This window comes from Homarus americanus, unplaced genomic scaffold, assembly GCF_018991925.1.
Source record: "Homarus americanus isolate GMGI-L3 unplaced genomic scaffold, GMGI_Hamer_2.0 scaffold39155, whole genome shotgun sequence".
NCBI lineage: Eukaryota > Metazoa > Arthropoda > Malacostraca > Decapoda > Nephropidae > Homarus > Homarus americanus.
The window spans coordinates 15286696-15301518 of record NW_024737042.1 but is presented as its reverse complement, the minus strand read 5'-3'; positions in this window follow the sequence as shown (position 1 = coordinate 15301518).

Genomic DNA, 14823 nt, shown 5'->3' with positions numbered 1-14823 from the left:
CGTTGAGAGACATGGAACGAGATTGTGAGAGAGGGATTTAGAGACATTGAACGAGATTAAGAAAGAGATAAGAGAGAGAGAGAGAGAGAGAGAGAGAGGGTGGGTGGGGAGAGAGAATAAACTGCTAATAACTGATAAGACTCGAGTTTACAGCCCCTGTAATCACTGACTAATGGCGCCATCATCTCTCCAGTAAACGGGGCTAATTACCCGAGTCAATACAGGTAGCCAGGTAGCCTTACGGTACTAACAATGTCTCACGCGGTCTCAAGGGGTCTCTGTGTACGTCTCGAACCTCACCCCTTGAGTACGATGACTTCACCCCTTGAGTACGATGACTTAACCCCTTGAGTACAATGAATTAAACCCTTGAATATGATGGTAACCCCTTGAGTACGATGACTTAACCCCTTGAGTACAATGAATTAAACCTGAATATGTGTAACCTGAGTACAATGCATTAAACCTTGAATATGATGGTAACCCCTTGAGTACGATTACTTAACCCCTTGAGTACAATGAATTAAACCCTTGAATATGATGGTAACCCCTTGAGTACGATGACTTAACCCCTTGAGTACAATGAATTAAACCCTTGAATATGATGGTAACCCCTTGAGTACGATTACTTAACCCCTTGAGTACAATGCATTAAACCCTTGAATATGATGGTAACCTGATATTAACCCTGTTTTGTTTGGACTGATACGATGAAACCCCTTGAGTACAATAGATTAAACCCTTGAATATGATGGTAACCCCTTGAGTACGATTACTTAACCCCTTGAGTACAATGCATTAAACCCTTGAATATGATGGTAACCCTTGAGTACGATTACTTAACCCCTTCAGTACAATGAATTAAACCCTTGAATATGATGGTAACCCCTTGAGTTTCTTGAGTACGATGACTTAACCCCTTGGTACAATGCATTAAACCTGAATATGATGGTAACGGTACGTTTACCTTGTACAATGAATTAAACCCTTGAATTGTGTAATTGTCGATAAACCCGGTACAATGCATTAAACCCTTGAATATGATGGTAACCCCTTGAGTACGATGATTTAACCCCTTGAGTACAATGCATTAAACCCTTGAATATGATGGTAACCCCTTGAGTGCAATGCATTAAGCCCTTGAATATGATGGTAACCCCTTGAGTATAATGTTGTAACCCCTTGAATACGATGACTTACTTGAGTACGATTACTTAAACCTATGATTACGATGATTTAAACCCTTGAGTACGGTAACTTAAACCTGTGAGTACGATAACTTTACCCCTGAATACGATGACTTAATTTAGACTGAAAAACAAGATAACTTAACCTATTTTTACTCTAACATGTTTTGATATATACTTCTAATAGACATACAAATCAAGAAGAAATAAAAATGTGTTTATTTTAACCGAATGTCAATATCCACGTAAGTAAAGGTCGGTTAATCACCAACAACAGAATTTTTCTCAGCGGTTATTTTCCGAAACGAGACGAAGTCATTTCTCTGTTTTCCTCCTTCTGTCGCCTGAGGGAGAGAATCTGTCCACCTGTAATTAAATTTTTCGAAATTTTTTATCTCTTACGATAGTAATGTAAGGTAGACTCCTGCCCCGTGCTGTCATTTCATACCCCGTGATGGAGAGAAGCGGGAAGTATATATTATTGTTTGGTCGTAAATGTACAGTAGGTTAATAAATCGGGTTAACAGACTGACAAAATCCTAACATAAATATAATATAAATCAGTTATACATATACAGAATTTCTTACTAAGGATAATATGTAGAATTCCAATATTACAAGATACAGAAATATGTCATCATCGGGTTTGATAAGTTATCGTTTGTCATTTACACAGTACACGTAAAAAAGAAAGAGGAGGGGGGTGGGGGAGGGCAGCACAGGTGGGAGGTTATGTTATTAGGGCCTTGTCTCATTCCATTAGCGCCGACAGATCTCCTTACTGCTGGGCGTTAATTCTTCCAGTTCATCTGAGAGATTACTGTTGGAGCTGCGACAATGCTGACACTTTTACCCCGTCCTCAGTTTTTGTGTTGAATAAAATTTGTCTCTGTCCAATAATGTTTGTCTTATATGTTTTGTTTGTTTTTTTTCATTTTTCTTAAGAAGCGTTAAGATGTTTATTTAGATTTTATTCTGAATAAACTGTTTTGTGTTAATGTGTAAAAGATAATAAACTTTGTCTAACACACACACACACACACACACAGCACAAATTCAACACGAGAGAACAGCTAAGTGACCACAGAATCTGACTAACTGCTGTGTGTATTGTCTCACATAAACATATACAAAGCAGTTGTCTGTCTGTCTGTCTGTCTGGCTGATGATTGTACAATGAAAAACAAAAGTCGTGTCGTGAAATTTGGTGAAAACATATGCCGAGGGCTAAACTTTTGGTGCGCTCTGCCTTGTGGTAGGGGGCTCTCATAATGTTTCACGAGTTATATTTAATCTTCGGACAAAACCGCGACACGACTTTAGTCTTTGGTTGTACGTGAGTCCTTGGCTTTATAAATAATATAAAGAAAAAGTATTAAAACCAATATCCAGTTTTTAAGAAGCGTTTTTTTTATGGTTAACTGCATGATTGTTGATCTACTTTTCCCGTTGACTAAATAACTCATTAAGAAAAGCGATGAACCGAATTTAATTAGACTTACCAGGTAGAAGAGCTCAGTGTTGACAAGGGAGGATTTGATTAGATTTTAGAAAAGTTAAATGAAAGTTGAAGATTACAGGTGAGCTCCAGGGAGAGAAGGTGAGTCATACTGTAATTACAACCTGTTGAATGTGACACCCAGGTAATTGATCTTCTCTGAACCTGGCCTGACCTGTTTTAACCTAATCTAACCTCATCTCACCTTACCTAACCTAACCGGGCCTAACTTAATCTAACCTAACATATCCTAATCTAACCTTATCACACTTTATCCAGCCTATCCTAACCTGACTTAACCTAACCTAACTAACCTCCTGCCTGACCTGTTTTAACCTAATCTCACCTTACCTAACCTAACCGGGCCTAACTAATCTAACCTAACATATCCTAATCTAACCTTATCACACTTTATCCAGCCTATCCTAACCTGACGTAACCTAACCTAACCTAACCTGGCCTGACCTGTTTTAACCTAATCTAACCTCATCTCACCTTACCCTAACACAAGCCAGACTTCAATCTAACCTAACATATCCTAATCTAACCTTATCACACTTTATCCAGCCTATCCTAACCTGACTTAACCTAACCTAACCTAACCTAACCTAACCTAACCTAACCTGACCTAACCTAACCTCTCTTGGGATAATTAAGTGACTCACAGCAGACAAGAATAGCTGAGTTAAGTACAGACACATCTTATCTTAACTACATTATGAACCTAATCAGTTTTCATCTCTTTTTGTCCGTCTTTGTGTTAGTCCAGCTGGCGAAATTCTCCACCAGAGGATAAACTTGAGGTCCTTCTCTAGACTCTGCTCCTTGTTGGCTTAACTTTGCGGCAAACTTAATCCTCGGTCTGGTGTCTTGTCCAAGTTAGTAAGGAAATAGCGAGGCTGTGTATGGTAGACTCTCGCTGCAGAAGACTTTACCCTTTAGTCATTCCATGGTAGAACCTACGTGGATGCGGGCGTTGATTCATGGGTGGTTCTTATTATGACGTCAGTGGGGGTGACTGTTTTACTTCCTGTGATTGGTTCTTCTCATTATGACGTCAGTGGGGGTGACTGTTTTACTTCCTGTGATTGGTTCTTCTCATTATGACGTCAGTGGGGGTGATTGTTTTCTTCCTGTGATTGGTTCTTCTCATTATGACGTCAGTGGGGGTGACTGTTTTACTTCCTGTGATTGGTTCTTCTCATGACGTCAGTGGGGGTGACTGTTTTACTTCCTGTGATTGGTTCTTCTCATTATGACGTCAGTGGGGGTGACTGTTTTACTTCCCGTGATTGGTTCTTCTCATTATGATGCTACACCCCCATCACCACCACCTAAGGAGAGAGGGGGAAGGGAGAGGGAGAGGAGGAGAAGTGGGAGTGTATTAGAAAAGATGAGTAACAGGACTATGAGGCACTCTAGGGGTCAACACTCCTTTCTGGTAAACTGTGCGGCGGAGGACAATGTTTCCACCACGGTCTCGGTCCTACCTTGTGTATTCGATAAGAAACATTGTTGTTGTTTCTTTACGTTATTAAGAATTCTCTCCACTGTCACCTTAAGTCATAAATGTTATACCATATTTTGCTTACCTAGAAAACACAAATTCTTCATTCTCCCCCCTCACCCTTCACCCCACACACCCACACACCCACACACACACCTGGGAAACAGAACAATATCCAACTTTTTCCTTCCTTCTCTCTAAAGCTTTTCCTGTGAGAGAACAAAGGCTAATGAGTGCCCCAGGGTGACGGCAAGCTGTGAGAAAGTTGTGTAGGTGGGGTTAATCTCAAGCGCTTGTGAGTGTCGGACACCCGCGGCCATCATCAGCACACCCACCATGAACTTATGAGAAAAAGATTTACGTTTGTGTACTTACTGTGTTGAGGGTGTGGATAGCTTTAAGGAAAAACGTAAAATTTCTAGTAATTATATTCTTTTCCCTTTTTCCTTCATGGGGTAATCATTTTAGGTATTTTTGTCCCCTTTTTTTTCTTTTTGTTGGGGTGTATGTGGGGGAATTCACATGAAGATTAGGCACCCCAGTTCATTTTCTCTAATCATTAAACTACCTTACTCTTACCTGGGGTGGTTAGGTTAGGTTACGTTACTTTACGTTACGTTACGGTAAGGTGTTAAATAATCAAGTGAGATAAGCTAAGGTGTCTAATTTTCAGGTGATCTCTTAATTTTATTCACTCAAACGATTAGATATCAATACAGCATATAATCATCTGTCTGTCCATCTGTCTGTCCATCTGTCTGTTCATCTGTCTGTCCATCTCTCTGTCCATCTCTCTGTCCATCAGTCTGTCCATCTGTCTGTCCATCTGTCTGTCCATCTGTCTGCCCATCTGTCTGTCCATCTGTCTACCCATCTGTCTGTCCATCTGTCTGTCCATCTGTCTGCCCATCTGTCTGTTCATCTGTCTGCCCATCTGTCTGGCCATCTGTCTGCCCATCTGTCTGTCCATCTGTCTGTTCATCTGTCTGCCCATCTGTCTGTCCATCTGTCTGTTCATCTGTCTGTTCATCTGTCTGCCCATCTGTCTGTCCATCTGTCTGCCCATCTGTCTGGCCATCTGTCTGCCCATCTGTCTGGCCATCTGTCTGCCCATCTGTCTGTCCATCTGTCTGTTCATCTGTCTGCCCATCTGTCTGTCCATCTGTCTGCCCATCTGTCTGTTCATCTGTCTGCCCATCTGTCTGCCCATCTGTCTGCCCATCTGTCTCTATCTGTCTGTCCATCTGTCTGCCCATCTGTCTGTTCATCTGTCTGCCCATCTGTCTGCCCATCTGTCTGCCTGTCTGTCCATCTGCCCCACCTGTCTGTCCATCTGCCTGTCCATCTGTCTGCCCATCTGTCTGTTCATCTGTCTGCCCATCTGTCTGTTCATCTGTCTGCCCATCTGTCTGCCCATCTGTCTGTTCATCTGTCTGCCCATCTTCTGCCCATCTGTCTGCCCATCTGTCTGTTCATCTGTCTACCCACCTGTCTGCCCATCTGTCTGCCCATCTGTCTGTTCATCTGTCTGCCCATCTGTCTGTTCATCTGTCTGCCCATCTGTCTGCCCATCTGTCTGTTCATCTGTCTGCCCATCTGTCTGCCCATCTGTCTGCCCATCTGTCTGTTCATCTGTCTGCCCATCTGTCTGCCCATCTGTCTGCCCCATCTGTCTGTTCATCTGTCTACCCATCTGTCTGCCCATCTGTCTGCCCATCTGTCTGTTCATCTGTCTGCCCATCTGTCTGTTCATCTGTCTGCCCATCTGTCTGCCCATCTGTCTGCCCATCTGTCTGTTCATCTGTCTGCCCATCTGTCTGCCCATCTGTCTGCCCATCTGTTTGTCCATCTATCTTCATCTGTCTGTCCATCTGTCTGCCCATCTGTCTGTCCATCTGTCTGTCCATCTGTCTGCTCATCTGTCTGCCCATCTGTCTGCCTATCTGTCTGCCCATCTGTCTGCCCATCTGTCTGCCCATCTCTGTCCATCTGTCTGCCCATCTGTCTGCCCATCTGTCTGTCCATCTGTCTGCCCATCTGTCTGTCCATCTCTCTGTCCATCTCTCTGTCCATCTGTCTGTTCATCTGTCTGTTCATCTGTCTGTCCATCTGTCTGTCCATCTGTCTGTCCATCTGTCTGCCCATCTGTTTGTCCATCTGTTTGTCCATCTTTTGTCCATCTGTTTGTCCATCTGTTTGTCCATCTGTTTGTCCATCTGTCTGTTCATCTGTCTGCCCATCTGTCTGCCCATCTGTCTGTTCATCTGTCTGCTCATCTGTCTGCCCATCTGTCTTCCATCTGTCTGCCCATCTGTCTGCCCATCTGTCTGCTCATCTGTCTGCCCATCTGTCTGCCCATCTGTTTGTCCATCTGTCTACCATCTGTCTGTCCATCTGTCTGTCCATCTGTCTGCCCATCTGTTTGTCCATCTGTCTACCCATCTGTCTGTCCATCTCTCTGTCCATCTGTCTGTCCATCTGTCTGTCCATCTGTCTGCCCATCTGTCTGCCCATCTGTCTGCCCATCTGTCTGTCCATCTGTCTACCCATCTGTCTACCCATCTGTCTGTCCATCTGTCTGCCCATCTGTCTGCCCATCTGTCTGCCCATCTGTCTGTCCATCTGTCTACCCATCTGTCTGTTCATCTGTCTGTTCATCTGTCTGTCCATCTGTCTGTCCATCTGTCTGTCTATCTGTCTGTTCATCTGTCTGTCCATCTCTCTGTCCATCTGTCTGTCCATCTGTCTGTCCATCTGTCTGTCCATCTGTCTGCCCATCTGTCTGCCCATCTGTCTGCCCATCTGTCTGTTCATCTGTCTGCCCATCTGTCTGCCCATCTGTCTGCCCATCTGTCTGTCTATCTGTCTGTTCATCTGTCTGCCCATCTGCCTGCCCATCTGTCTGCCCATCTCTCTGCCCATCTCGCTGCCCATCTGTCTGCCCATCTGTCTGCCCATCTGTCTGCCCATCTGTCTGTCCATCTGTCTGTCCATCTGTCTGTTCATCTGTCTGCCCATCTGTCTGCCCATCTCTGCCCATCTCTGCCCATCTGTCTGTTCATCTGTCTGCCCATCTGTCTGCCCATCTGTCTGCCCATCTGTTTGCCCATCTGTTTGTTCATCTGTCTGCCCATCTGTCTGCCCATCTGTCTGCCCATCTCTGCCCATCTTCTGCCCATCTGTCTGTTCATCTGTCTGCCCATCTGTCTGCCCATCTGTCTGTTCATCTGTCTGCCCATCTGTCTGCCCATCTGTCTGTTCATCTGTCTGTTCATCTGTCTGCCCATCTGTCTGCCCATCTGTTCGCCCATCTGTCTGCCCATCTGTCTGCCCATCTGTCTGCCCATCTGTCTGCCCATCTGTCTGCCCATCTGTCTGTCGATCTGTCTGTCCATCTGTCTGTTCATCTGTCTGCCCATCTGTCTGCCCATCTCTGCCCATCTGTCTGTTCATCTGTCTGCCCATCTGTCTGCCCATCTGTCTGCCCATCTGTCTGCCCATCTGTCTGTTCCCATCTGTCTGCCCATCTGTCTGCCCATCTGTCTGCCCATCTGTCTGCCCATCTCTCTGCCCATCTCTGCCCATCTGTCTGTTCATCTGTCTGCCCATCTGTCTGCCCATCTGTCTGTCCATCTGTCTGCCCATCTGTCTGTTCATCTGTCTGCCCATCTGTCTGCCCATCTGTCTGCCCATCTGTCTGTTCCATCTGTCTGCCCATCTGTCTGTTCATCTGTCTGCCCATCTGTCTGCCCATCTGTCTGCCCATCTGTCTGCCCATCTGTCTGCCCATCTGTCTGTTCATCTGTCTGCCCATCTGTCCGCCCATCTGTCTGTTCATCTGTCCGTCCATCTGTCTGTCCATCTGTCTGTTCATCTGCTGTTCGCCCATCTGTCTGTTCATCTCTGCCCATCTGTCTGCCCATCTGTCTGTCCATCTGTCTGCCCATCTGTCTGCCCACCTGTCTGCCCATCTGTCTGCCCATCTGTCTGCCCATCTGTCTGTTCATCTCTCTGCCCATCTATCTGCCCATCTGTCTGTCCATCTGTCTGCCCATCTGTCTGTCCATCTGTCAGTCAGTCTGTCCAGAGCACCTTAAAGATCCACGTCACCGAAGCACCTCTTTGAAGCCCTGTGTATGAATTCTTATCCATATACTGACTCCTTTTAAAGCTTTTGAAGCACTTCATAGCCTCTTCTGCTGCTTGAGGCGTCGTGAGCTCCCTCGGCCTCTCACACAACCCCAACACGTGCTCATAAAGTAACTCACAGATACTCATAAAGATACCAAAGTAACTCATATACTCATAAAGATACCAAAGTAACTCACAGATACTCATAAAGATACCAAAGTAACTCACAGATACTCATAAAGATACCAAAGTAACTCACAGATACTCATAAAGATACCAAAGTAACTCACAGATACTCATAAAGATACCAAAGTAACTCACAGATACTAATAAAGATACCAAGTGACTCACAATGAACTTCAGGTGACTATTAATCAAGGTGGTCATAAAGCCAATAGGTAACTAATAGGTACTCACTATGACCTTAAATTCGGGGGGATAAGGGGAATAAGGAGGGAGGTAAGGGGGAATAAGGAGGGAGGTAAGGGGGAATAAGGAGGGAGTAAGGGGGAATAAGGAGGGAGGTAAGGGGGAATAAGGAGGGAGGTAAGGGGGAATAAGGAGGAGGTAAGGGGAATAAGGAGGGAGGTAAGGGAATAAGGAGGGAGGTGTAGGAATAAGGAGGGAGGTGGGGGAATAAGGAGGGTAAGGGAATAAGGGGAGGGGGATAAAGGGGGATAGGAGGAGTAAGGGAATAGGAGGGGGATAGGTTAGATGAGGAGATAAAGAAGGAAGAGGAATTGCTGACGTGTTGTGTTGTAACTAGGCAGAGTTTCCAATCCTCTCGAATCCTTTGTGATCTTCTCCCATTCTATCCAATCGTCTCTTATCTCTCCAATCGTCTCTTATCTCTCCAATCGTCTCTTATCTCTTCAATCCTCTCCAATTTCTCTATCTATTTGGTGTCTCTCAATTCCTTTTATCACATTAGATTTAAGTTGTTTTTCTCTGTCTCACTCTTGCACACTTTTTCTGTCACTCTTACTTTTGCACGCACTTCTCTCTCTCTCTCTCTCTCTCACTGTCACTTTGCACTCAGATAAGAGAACGTTGGGTGTGACGGGAGAGGGAGAACATGACTTACCTGATGGAGGGAGAAGAAGGAGGGAGGAAGGAAGGAGGGAGGAGCAGGAGAGGAGGAGGGAGAAGGAGGAGGGCAGGGAGGGAAGGGAGGGAGGAGGGAGGAGGAGGAGGAGGGAAGGGAAGGGGGATTGGCAGGGAGGGAGGAGGGAGGAAAGAAGGAAGGAAGACTGGTGAGCAATAGGAGAGGAAGAATTGATGTAGGCGAAGGGAAGAAGAAGAAGGGAGATTGAGAGAGAGGAAAAAAGGAAGGAAGGAGAGGAAGGAGAAGGAAAGAGAGAGAGAGAGAGAGAGAGAGAGAGAGAGAGAGAGAGAGAGAAAAGAGAGACCCTGCACTCAACAATCACCAAAGGCTTATTGCACGTCCAACAAACTCCCATGTCACGGCTCACTGGCAGAGGTGGCGGCCATTTCTCAACACGTCCAGGAGTTTGGAGTCTTTTCTGTTTTCTTTATTTCCTTTTTCTTCTTCTTTGTCCTCCGTAATTTGGGTAATTTTTCCCACCAGACGTGTGTGTGTGTGTGTGTGTGTGTGTGTGTGTGTGTGTGTGTGTGTAACGTCACTACCTATGAGTTAATTACCACTCTGACGTCACTACCTAAGAGCTTATTTACCACTCTGACGTCACTACCTTTCGAGTTTATTTACCACTCTGACGTCACTACCTTTCGAGTTTATTTACCACTCTGACGTCACTACCTACGAGTTTATTTACCACACTGACGTCACTGCCCACGGGAACACGATTTTATTTACCAATACTGTAATACAATTTACAAACTTCAGTAAACAAATATCATTTCTTTTGCATTATTGACGAGATTGAATACAAGATCCCAGCTTTGCAAACTTTATCCCTTTACTGTACTAACTCAGCCTTACGTAAGACCTCGGCAACACCGTGACATTGGCAAACTTTACGGTCAATAAATAAATATTATACAACATTCTAAGCGAAATAATTACATATATCGAAAATTATAGAAAATATTACGTTAATTATGTTATTTTATCAACGATAATGACACTTACGTAACACGGAATCAACAAATTCACCCGTATAAACTTTCAAGGGATCGTATATATAATCATTTATGGAACCTTGATATAACCGGTCGTAAATAATAACATACGCAAAATCAGGTACAGAACACTATCCTTAACTACCTCAACACTGGTTATTGAAATAAATTTGATGTTATTAAGTAGTTGGGTGATTGATTGTACAGTAATGGTCCTTAGGCAACTTCTGTGTACCGGTGAGGGTTAAAAAAATAAACAGATAAATACAAAGAAACATTTATTTCTAGATGACAAACAAACACAAATAAACAAACCTCTCCTACAGTACAAACAAACAGAAACAAACAAACCTCTCCTACAGTACAAACAAACACAAACAAACAAACCTCTCCTACAGTACAAACAAACACAAACAAACAACCTCTCCTACAGTACAAACAAACACAAACAAACAAACCTCTCCTACAGTACAAACAAACACAAACAAACAAACCTCTCCTACAGTACAAACAAACACAAACAAACAAACCTCTCTACAGTACAAACAAACACAAACAAACAAACCTCTCCTACAGTACAAACAAACACAAACAAACAAACCTCTCCTACAGTACAAACAAACACAAACAAACAAACCTCTCTACAGTACAAAACAAACACAAACAAACAAACCTCTCTACAGTACAAACAAACACAAACAAACAAACCTCTCTACAGTACAAACAAACACAAACAAACAAACCTCTCCTACAGTACAAACAAACACAAACAAACAAACCTCTCCTACAGTACAAACAAACACAAACAAACAAACCTCTCCTACAGTACAAACAAACACAAACAAAAAACCTCTCCTACAGTACAAACAAACACAAACAAACAAACCTCTCCTACAGTACAAACAAACACAAACAAACAAACTTCTCTACAGTACAAACAAACACAATCAAACAAACTCTCCTACAGTACAAACAAACACAAACAAACAAACCTCTCTACAGTACAAACAAACACAAACAAAACAAACCTCTCCTACAGTACAAACAAACACAAACAAACAAACCTCTACAGTACAAACAAAACACAAACAAACATACCTCTCTACAGTACAAACAAACACAAACAAACAAACCTCCCCTACAGTACAAACAAACACAAACAAACAAACCTCTCCTACAGTACAAACACAAACAAACAAACCTCTCTCACAGTACAAACAAACACAAACAAACAAACCTCTCCTACAGTACAAACAAACACACAAACAAACCTCCTACAGTACAAACAAACACAAACAACACTCTCCTACAGTACAAACAAACACAAACAAACAACCTCTCCTACAGTACAAACAAAACACAAACAAACAAACCTCCTACAGTACAAACAGAACACAATCAACCTCCTACAATTCAAACAAACACAAACAAACAAACTCCTACAGTACAAACAAACACAAACAAACAAACCTCTCCTACAGTACAAACAAACACAAACAAACAAACCTCTCCTACAGTACAAACAAGCACAAACAAACAAACCTCTCACAGTACCAAACAAACACAAACAAACAAACCTCTCCTACAGTACAAACAAACACAAACAAACAAACCTCTACAGTACAAACAAACACAAACAAACAAACCTCTCTCCTACAGTACAAACAAACACAAACAAACAAACCTCTCCTACAGTACAAACAAACACAAACAAACAAACCTCTCTTCAGTACAAACAAACACAAACAAACAAACCTCTCCTACAGTACAAACAAACAAACAAACAAACCTCTCCAACAGTACAAACAAACACAAACAAACAAACTTTCCCAGTACAAACAAACACAAACAAACAAATCTCTACAGTACAAACAAACACAACAAACCAACCTCTCCTACAGTACAAACAAACACAAACAAACAAATCCTCTCTACAGTACAAACAAACACAAACAAACAAACTCTCTCTACAGTACAAACAAACACAAACAAACAAACTTCTCCTACAGTACAAACAAACACAAACAAACAAACCTCTCTACAGTACAACAAACACAAACAAACAAACCTCTCCTACAGTACAAACAAACACAATCAACCCCTACAGTACAAACAAACAAACAAACAAACCTCTCCTACAGGACAAACCCAAACATGCAATCAAGGAAGAAAGAAATAAAACATGGAAGAAAGAAATAAAGCAAGGAAGAAAGAAATAAAGGAAGGAGGAAGGAAATAAAGACAACGCTGGCAGGTATCTCACTAAGTCACAGAGGCGGGGCTGAATACATCAAGCGATCAAACATGGAGTAGGACAGTGACGGACATACAGTACACTCACACATACATACATACATACATACATACATACATACATACATACATACATACATACATACATACACATATTTCTAAGTCTCATGGATAAAAGGAAATTAGGTGAGATTATACAGGTATATATTAATCTTCAAAAATAATACATATATATATATATATTGATTGTGTGTGTGTGTGTGTGTGTGTGTGTGTGTGTGTGTGTTATCGATGTAACATCAGTTTATCGCTGTCATAATCAAACATATTTTAAAGATCCAAGAATCCATGGGTTAGGTTATGTTAGGTTTGTTTGTAGTGAGATCTTGTTAATGTTAGGTGGTGGAAGAGGTGTGCTATTGGTGCTGGTGAGTTGTATGAAGTTAGAAGGAATAAGTAATGATCTCTCTCTCTCTCTCTCTCTCTCTCTCTCTCCAGCCTCACACACTCTCCGTTTCTCATAAGACACAATTACACCTGACGGCAGCATGGGCTGGTGCGGTAAATCTTCCTCTTCACCCACTACTCGTAAGTAATCTAACATCAGACGTAAAGATGGTAAGCCAGAACGCCCTCTCGACTACCTTCCTCGCCACTTCTTTTTCTTTAGAATGAGTCAAAGTGTAGACGAGATGTTATCAAGTCAAACAGCTGGAGGAAACCTAGTCATCTACCTGAGTGATTACATTACCATAACACTACACCTGAACACACAAAGACCACCAGCTGGTTTTAGTCGTGTGTGGGGGGGAGGAGGTGAGGTGAGGTGTTAGTAGGATGGGTGAGTGAGGGATGGGGTTGTGGGAGGGTGATAGGTTAGGAGAGGGTGATGGAAATGAGGAAGGGTGAAGGGTGAGTGAGGGATGGGGTTGTGGGAGGGGGGTGATGGGTGAGGGAAGGGTGAGAGGGTGAGGGAGGGATGAGAGGGTGAGGGAAAGGGAGGGATGAAAGGATGAGGGAAGGGTGAGGGAGGGATGAGGGAGTTGATATAATATAGAGTGATGGGACCAGGTAATGAGTCAGATTATATCACTGTAGTCCCCGGCTACTGTGTGCACCTCACGTCTCACCCAGTAACTTAAAGGCTTCGGATACTCTCGGGGTTCACAATTCATGGATACAGCGCTGAGTGTACCAGTCGGAAATGTCCCCAACTGTACCTTCGCGTGTTTACTATATATTAAAACACCTATAAATTTTAAGGAGACTCAATTTATTATCAGATGTCAACTTCCTTTCCTTCTAATTAAATTCAGGGCGTGTGGAGGTCGTCCCATTAAATTAGCTTCCTGTTGTGGTGTGACGGAGAGAAGAACAGTACTGTACCCGGATTTAAGTAGACTTGACAACGAGCGTGGAGACAGTATGACCCGGACGATGAAAACAAATGACACACGTTTAGCGTCTACTAATCCTGTCTTTATCCACGTTTATCTATTCGTTGATGTAAAGTTACAATTTATATTCTTTTAAAGATAAAATACCTCTTTAGTTTTAACCTTGTAGCCAAAATTTCTAGAAACTTACATAGACAAGACAAAACCATCATTCTAAATCAACAGAAGTATTTTAATTAATACCTGAAACACCTTTAATTATCAATGTGATTTACTGTGAAATAAACCCTTTTTGGATATAAATTTACTCAAAATAATATCAATAAAAAATCACAAATCAAACTAGTAATTATTTATATTTATATTAATAAGGATGATTAGAGACAAAATTACCTTAATTAACGGAAGTCATACCTGGTACTAATTTGGCCAGGTGAAATTATCTTCATTATAGTAAATCCAGGTGACCTAGTAAGATTAATTTACCTGACTATCGACAACCACTATAAGAATCATCCCAGTTACGACCACAGCTATAGAGTCAAAAACAGCTAAAGGTCATATAGCTCTAAGAATCAACACACACACACACACACACACACACACACACACACACACACACACACACACACATCAACGAATATACTATTTTTTCAGAATACATTAATTTATAGCAGGAGTTTAAATGTTAATTATAAAGGAAAAAGAAATAAATGTACTTTAATTTACTTTATTTACCCAGTCTTT